Source organism: Ahaetulla prasina, chromosome 4 (genome assembly GCF_028640845.1).
Source record: "Ahaetulla prasina isolate Xishuangbanna chromosome 4, ASM2864084v1, whole genome shotgun sequence".
Taxonomy (NCBI): Eukaryota; Metazoa; Chordata; class Lepidosauria; order Squamata; family Colubridae; genus Ahaetulla; species Ahaetulla prasina.
In genome coordinates this window covers 29,576,883-29,585,487 of record NC_080542.1, presented here as the reverse complement: position 1 = coordinate 29,585,487, position 8,605 = coordinate 29,576,883, and positions in this window count along the sequence as shown.

The following is an 8,605-nucleotide window of genomic DNA, read 5'->3' as shown; positions in this document are numbered from 1 at the left end:
AAAACTTGGCAACTCCAAATCTCTACCAGCAAAAGCTCAGTCTTACATATTGGAAAAAAGAATCCTATCAACAAGTACAAACTTGATGGTCATTACTTTACTGACGACCCTCACCCTGTCAAAGATCTTGGAGTTCTCATATCAAATGACCTAAATGCCAAAGCCCACTGCAACTACATAGCAAAAAAGGCTCTAAAAGTAGTTACCGTATATACTCGAGTATAAGCCGACCCGAATATAAGCCGAGGTACCTAATTTTACCACAAAAACTGGGAAAAACTATTGACTCGAGTATAAGCCGAGGGTGGGAAATGAGGCAGCTACTGGTCAATGTAAAAAATAAAGATAGAGCCAAGTAAAATAACATGAATATTTATTTGAACGAAAAACAATAAAAGTGCAAAAGGGGGAAGGAGGATTCCCAGCTTTAGAAAATTTAGAACTACGCCGCCTTTGGTATGACCTGAGCATAGCTCATAAAATTATCTGCTACAATGTACTTCCTATCAATGACTACTTCAGCTTCAACCACAACAATACACGAGAACACAATAGATTCAAACTTAAAAGTGAACCTCTCCAATCTAGATTGCAGAAAATGTGACTTCAGTAACAGAGTTGTTAATGCCTGGAATGTGCTACCTGACTCTGTGGTCTCTTCCCAAAATCCCCAAAGCCTTAACCAAAGACTATCTAGTATTGACCTCACCCCATTCCTAAGAGGTCTGTAAGGGGCGTGCATAAGAGCACCAGCGTGCCTACCGTCCCTGTCCTAATGTTCCCTTTAGTTGTATTCCTTTTATGTATTCAATTCATGCTTATATTTATATAATTATTTAATATGTATTTGACAAAATAAAATGAATAGAATAGAATAGAATAGAATAGAATAGAATAGAATTTTTATTGGCTAAGTGTGATTGGACACACAAGGATCTACCACTTCTTTGGATGCCCTTCCCAAATTGAACACTGCAAGCATGAAAATGAGTCCTCCTTTAGCTTCCAAGGGACCAGGGTGCCTCTGAAGGTCAGTGCTCTAAGTACTAAGAACCCAGCACAAATCTAAGCCTGTATGCACACCAACAGTGAAAATACCCTGCACAGTGTCTCTTGGAAGAGAAGGTTAATTTTCATAGACGTTGGGGTGGCTCTTTTTTTTTTTTTTTGGCAGGGCAATAAGGGTCTCTAATATCATTAAACCCACTTTAGAAGTCTCTGTGTGTGTGTGTGTGTGTGTGTGTGAGAGAGAGAGAGAGAGAGAGAGGGAGGCTCCGGCTGAGCAAAGCGGCGGCGGGGAGGCCGCGGGGGAAACGCGGGAAGTAGTCGGAGATCTGCTTGATGGGGCGGATGGGACCTGGGCAGACGTCGATGGCCATGTGCTCCTGGATGCTGATGGGCGGCTTGTCGCCTTTGCGGTGGCTCATGCAGGTGGCGCCCGGGAAGGAGGCGGCTGCGGGGCTGCTGCGGAGCCGCTGGTGCTGCTGGTGCTGTTGATGCTGCTGCCGCGCCGTTGCTGCCGCCAGGAGAGGCCGTCGCCAGCCCGGCCCTGCCGCGCCGAGCGCCCCGGCCACGCTGCTGGCTGCTGGAGGAGGGCGGAGGGAGGGACGGGAGGCGAGCAGCGGCGGCGGCGGCGGGCGGCGGACGGCGGACGGCAACGGGTGGGCGGTGGAGGGTGATGTCACCGGCTCTGCCCAGCCCTGCCCAGGCGAGGCCAGCAAAAGGGCCGGGGCGAAGGGGCGACTGAGGACGGGGCTCGCAGCCCAGCTGAGCCGCTACGGAGGGGGAGGGAGGGCGGGGCCGGCTAGGCTCCGGGAAGGCAAAGGGGGGGGCGTTCGTCCCCCGGGAAAGACTGCTGGGATCCACCGGGATAGACTGCTGCTGGAGCTGGAGGCTCGAAGGAAAGGGAAGGGAGAGGGGGGTGGTGGAGCTCAAGGTTCTTTAGCTCTAGACACCTGCCCCGCTAGAGAAGGGAGGGAGATCGGGCCGGCCAGTCTCCGGGAAGGTAGACGGGCCGGATTCTTACTTCGGGATAGACTGCTGCTGGAGCTGGAGGCTCGAAGGAAGGGAAGGAGGCGGCTGAGAACGGCTCGTTTAAGGCTCTTCCAAAGCAGCCCTGCTGAACCGCCACGGAGGGAGGGAGAGCGGGCCGGCTAGGCTCCGGAAGGCAAAACGGGAGGCGTTCGTCACGGGATAGACTGCTGCTGGAGCTGGAGGCTCGAAGGAAGGGGAAGGGGAGGGGCGGCTGAGAACGGGCTCGTTTAAGGCTCTTCCAAAGCAGCCCTGCTGAACCGCTACGGAGGGGAGGGAGAGCGGGGCCGGCTAGGCTCCGGGAAGGCAAAACGGGAGGCGTTCGTCACGGGATAGACTGCTGCTGGAGCTGGAGGCTCGAAGGAAGGGAAGGGAGGGTGGCTGAGGACGGGCTCGTTTAAGGCTCTTCCAAAGCAGCCCTGCTGAACCGCCACGGAGGGAGGGAGAGCGGGCCGGCTAGGCTCCAGGAAGGCAAAACGGGAGGCGTTCGTCACGGGATAGACTGCTGCTGGAGCTGGAGGCTCGAAGGAAGGGAAGGAGGCGGCTGAGAACGGCTCGTTTAAGGCTCTTCCAAAGCAGCCCTGCTGAACCGCCACGGAGGGAGGGAGAGCGGGCCGGCTAGGCTCGGGAAGGCAAAGCAGGCGTTCGTCACCGGGATAGACTGCTGCTGGAGCTGGAGGCTCAAGGAAGGGAAGGGAGGGTGGCTGAGGACGGGCTCGCTTTGAAGGCTCTTCCAAAGCAGCCCAGCTGAGCCGCTACGGAGGGGAGGGAGAACGGGGCCGGCTAGGCTCCGGGAAGGCAAAACGGGAGGCGTTCGTCCTCCGGGATAGACTGCTGCTGGAGCTGGAGGCTCGAAAGAAGGGGAAAGGAGGGTGGCTGAGGACGGCTCGTTTAAGGCTCTTCCAAAGCAGCCCTGCTGAACCGCTACGGAGGAGGAGGCGGAGGGAGGGAGAGCGGGCCGCTAGGCTCCAGGAAGGCAAAGCGGGAGGCGCTCGCGCACCGGGATAGACTGCTGCTGGAGCTGGAGGCACGAAGGAAGGGGAAGGGGGGGGGTGGCTGAGGACGGGCTCGTTTAAGGCTCTTCCAAAGCAGCCCTGCTAAACCGCTACGGAAGGGAGGGAGAGCGGGCCGCAGTAACTGAGAAAAGCCTGACGAGGCGGCTGGGCTACCTTCTGGCCTCGCGAGTCGGCCGTCCGTCCGTCCGTCACTTCTCGGCTCGGCAGCCGGTTTTGAAAAAGGTTCCGTCGCTGGGTTTCGGGACTTTTGTTTTTTTTTAAAAAAAAAAAACACCACCTTCCCCTTTTCTCCCTAGTTGGGGGCGTTTTCCCAGTTCCCTGTTTTTTTTCCGCCCTTGCCTGTTGAGTTTTACCTGACAAGTTTCTTGCGCTTCCCCTCGACCTCCCCTCCCTCCCTCCCTCCCCTTCCCCCTCCCTCCCCTGTCTTGTTTGTAGCCCCAGCGTCCCCTTTCGGTTGTATTTAAATCCAGAGCTTGAAACCTCCTCAGTGGGAGGAGAGGAAACGTGCGATTTGGCAGCTGACCGCACTTGCACGGGCTGGGTAAGGAGAGCCCTAGACGGCCTGCGGCGCCGGGGGGGGGGGAGGGAGAAAAAGAAGAAGCAGCCAAGAAAAAAGGGGTGGGGTGGGGTGGGGGAATGAATTTAGGAGGCGGCGTGTGTGTGTGTGTGTGTGTGTGTGTGTGTGTGTGTGTGTGTGTCTGCGCCCGTCCATGAGGAATGCCAGCTATTTCTTTGAAGGGCGGTGTGTAGCCAGGCGCCTCCTTCCTTCGCTTGAAACCCGGGAGGGTTTTCACTCTTCGCTCCCTGCGTGTGTATTTGTCAACAATTATAACTCTTCGGTCGGGGTCCCTTGCCTTGCCTCGCCTCTCCCTCGTGCCCTCTCTGTCAACGCTGTCAACAATTATAACTAACGCGCGGGTAATTGTGCGTGAGGGGGTGTGCGTGTGTGTCCACATAGGAATAAGTACGCATGCGCGCGCACTAACGAGAGCTAGCTGCCTGCGGTAGAAAGGACTCGCTGCAAGAGGAAGGGCTGAACGGCTTGGCTCGAGTATAAGCCGAGGGGGCGCTTTTCAGCACAAAAAACGTGCTGAAAAACTCGGCTTATACTCGAGTATATACGGTAACCTAATTTTACGCAGCTTCTTTTCCAAAAATTCTACACTATTAACTAGAGCATACAAAACATTTGCCAGACCTATTCTTGAATACTGCTCATCAGTCTGGAACCCACACCACATCTCTGACATAAATACAATAGAACGCGTCCAGAAATATTTTACTAGAAGAGTTCTTCACTCCTCCAAAAACAACAAAATACCTTATGCCACCAGGCTTGAAATCCTGGGATTAGAAAACTTACAATTATGTCGACTTCGACATGACCTGTGTTTAACACACAAAATCATCTATTGCAATATTGTTCCTGTAAAGGACTACTTCAGCTTCAATCGCAATATTACAAGAGCAAAAAATAGATTCAAGCTTAATGTCAACCGCTTTAAATTTGATTGCAGAAAATATGACTTCTGCAACAGAGTTGTTAATGCTTGGAACTCATTACCTGACTCCATAGTCTCTACAAAAAATCTCAAAATCTTCAACCAAAAACTGTCTACTATTGACCTCACCCCATTCCTAAGAGGACTATAAGGGGCGTACATAAGAGCACAAAAGTGCCTACCGTTCCTGTCCTATTGTTCTCTTTATTATATCTAATTAATATAGCTATGCATATCTTTTATATATATATATATATATATATATATATATATATATATATATATATATATATATATATATATATATATATTTCATGATATGTTTTTCTTTTTTTACTATGACAATGTTTATGTATACTGTTGTGACAAAATTAAAAAAAAAAAAGATGCTACCTTGAGAGGAGAAACAGAAGAGCAGCGAGACAAATGAGGAGTGGTTCTCAAGCATCGTTTTCCCTGGCAACAACAGCATCTGAAAACACCAGGACTACTTGGTTGTTGGACAGTGGGGTGAGTCAGCATATCACAAATGACCCACAAGTGTTTCTAGTTTGAAACCAACTATGCAAATACATGTTAGTCTGGCTAATGATTAAACAGCTGATATTAAAGGGGAAAGTAAAGTTTATGTACCTGAGATAGGAGAAGCATTGTACAATGTCCTATATGTACCTTCATTAGATCATCATCTGTTAAGTGTATCTAGGTTAGACAGGCAGGGTTATGAAATACTGTTTGCAGGACGGCAGTAATCCACCAGGAAAGGTGGAAGGATATGTGTACAAAGTGTTAAGAAGGATGTCCTGTATGTTCTAGGAAGGCAGGAGAATAGTTGTGCATGTGCACTTATGAATGCTCCTACACATGACACTCAAGTAAATTTGTTGTATAAACAAGTGGAGCATGTGAGTTTCAGAGGGCCAAAGAAGATGCCAGACCTAGTTAGGTGGCATAAGCCACAGCAAAAGCAAAAGCAGTGCAAGATGCATGTAGAGTGTGTTGTTTGTAAGGAGGGAAAATACAAGGTGTATCCTGTGAGTAAGAAAAACCCAAGGCTAACAAACAGACGTATACCTAGGAGACCTGAAGGGTATAATAAAGGTTTATATTACATTATATATAATATAATAATAATAATAATTATATATATATATATATATTTGTTTTCTGAGGTTTTCGCGGGTGTTTGTATGTAGGTCTTTGGTTATTTGCTCCCAGAAGCACGAAGCTGAAGCCTGAAGATGACGAGTGAGACTTCGTCGAAACGTCGCCAAGACACTTCCAATTTTACGCGGGAGAAAACCCGAATAACCAAAGACCTACACACACACACACACACACACACACACACACACATATATATATATATTTATATATATATATATATATATATATATATATATATATATATTTATATATATATATATATATATAAAATTATATATTATATATAATAAAGGTTTAGATTACATTAAGTTTTTTTTATTATATTACATTAAAATAAAGGTTTAGATTACATGAAGTGTTGTAAATGTTGAACCTTGATGAACGTATCTTTTCTTTTATGTACACTGAGAGCATATGCACCAAGGCAAATTCCTTGTGTGTCCAATCACACTTGGCCAATAAAAAATTCTATTCTATTCTATTCCTTCCTGAGAGGTTCAAAGCTGGTGGGGTTAGAGTAGGTGGTATTCATAATGAACCCAGTACATACCAAGAGACATGGACATGGTCATGTTCATTGCCTAAGGAACAATGAGATATATGGAAGAAGCTGAAGTTAAAAAAAGTGTCAGGCAGGCAGATAAACCAAAGTGAGGAAACTGAGCTAGTGGAAAGAGAAAGTAAAGGTATCCAATCAAGAGATGGTAAACAGGATGTAATGGAGATTAATGAGACAGAGAGTACAGAGTCAGTAGATAATGACCATAGGAGTAGTTCCAGCATCTATAGAAGTAATGGTACTTGTAGAGTGTGTAGCAATGAGAGTAGGAAGTTACTGTTTGTAAGACAAACCTCTGTGTCCTGTATTTAGCTCCTGGGTTGTCTCAAAATAGTAGTCACACTGTAAACACTCTGATAGTATGTATGCACTATTGATTGATTGATTGATTTTATTGATTGATTGATTGCCATTCTGGTTGTTTGGGGTGATTCTAGATTATCTCAACCATGCACTATATGGGGCAGCCTTGGAGACCATCAAAATATTTCAACTATGTGAATGTAACACATGAGCAATTTTGGTGCCACATTTTTTGCTTATCTTACACTGTTACTGGTTGAGCTGCACAGACTTGCATTTCTTTCCTTGTGCAAATCAAGCTTGCTCATTATCACCATCTTTCTGTGTTTTATCAGCATTTTGCTCAATTTGCACAAAATTAATAATAATAATAATAATAATAATAATAATAATAATAATAATAATAATAATAATAATAATAATAATAATATTTTAATTTGTATACCGCCCTTCTCCCGAAGGACTCAGGGCGGTGAACAGCCAAATAAAATACAAAAAACAAACACATACAATATTAAGAATAACCCTTAAAAAACTTATTCAATTAGCCAGATTTAAAATACAATTACACCCTATAAAATTACAAAAATTTAAAACCCATTAAATCAAATTAAAATTTTAAAAAATCAAGCCAAAATTATATGGAACACTGTATCAAATGAAGGTTCTGCATTTTTTTCAGGCACTGTCCCATGCAGAATGCATTATAGTAGTCCAAATAAGAGGAGATTATGATCTGAGTGAGTGTAAGAAGTGTATGTTGGTCCAAGAAAGTGTATATTTTGTATATATATTATATCACTGATATGCAAAGGCCTGCTGACCTTTATTTTATTTTTATTTTATTTTTCATATTTATATATTGAGCATATGCTCCTCAAGCATGAGTTGTAAATCCAAGAGGAGCCACCAATTTCACACATGGTAACTTTGCACAGTGCAGCCCCATCCACAACCAAATATGGTAATTCTCCAAGAACCTGGGAGCCCCAAACTCAAACCCACTTTTTCTTGTTGAGTTCAGTTTTAATCCCAGAGTTTAACAGTCTCTAGGCACCAAGAATTCACTATGGGCAGAGATGTATAATTGAGGCCAAAGGTCAGACCTTTTGTTCCTAATTAGCACCAACTGAAAATGGCTTTGAACTGAGAAAATACTTTGCCCCCTACTCCCAATCACTGGAGCCATTCGAGAAATATATTCTTGTTGTTGGTATCAAAGGCTGCACAGATGTTTAAGTAAAACAACTACAGCTCCATTAGCTCCATTCTGTTCTCACTAGAGGTCATTAAAATGCCACTTACATCCCATATCTAGGGATAAGTACCAACTGAGAGGGGTCCCAATATTCCATTTCATCTAAAATCTTCTGAAAATGCAGTGACCACTTTTTTAGCAAGGAAAAGGGAAGGTTGAAGATAGGCAACAAACTGTCCATTATGGTAGAATTCATCAATGGCTTCTTAAGAAGGCAGTGAATAAAATATTCCTCTTTGGGAATATCCTGGTTCCACTTATTCATGATCTGTGATGAATCTGGAATAGAGAGTTTGCATCTGTCACAGTGGTCCTTGATTTCTCAGTGGCCTTTGATATAGTCGGGGTTTGGACTTGACATCAGCATTTATGGTGGTTCTTGTCTTTTCTTTATGTTCATGTCCAGTTGGTGTTGGTGTGGGGGAGATAATTCATCACCTAAGCCCCTACAGGATTTGTCACTGTCCCCTCCATTGTTTAACAATCATATGAATCACTGGAGCTAATTCACCAGTTTGGGATTTTGTATAACCAACCATCAATATTACACCTTCATAAGTTTGAACTCCTATTGGCCAAGTGAGTCTGTTGAGGTCCCGTTTAAATGTCTGGAAGTTTAGTGGGCCTGATTGGGAAGAAACCAACTCAAGACTAATGATAGACTGATTCATGATTGTGTATATTGAAACTCCACCCTGGGTCTGAGGACTTTCCATTCATACTATTGGGTGAAAATATGCAAACAAGGCAGGGGTGAAATCTAAAAATT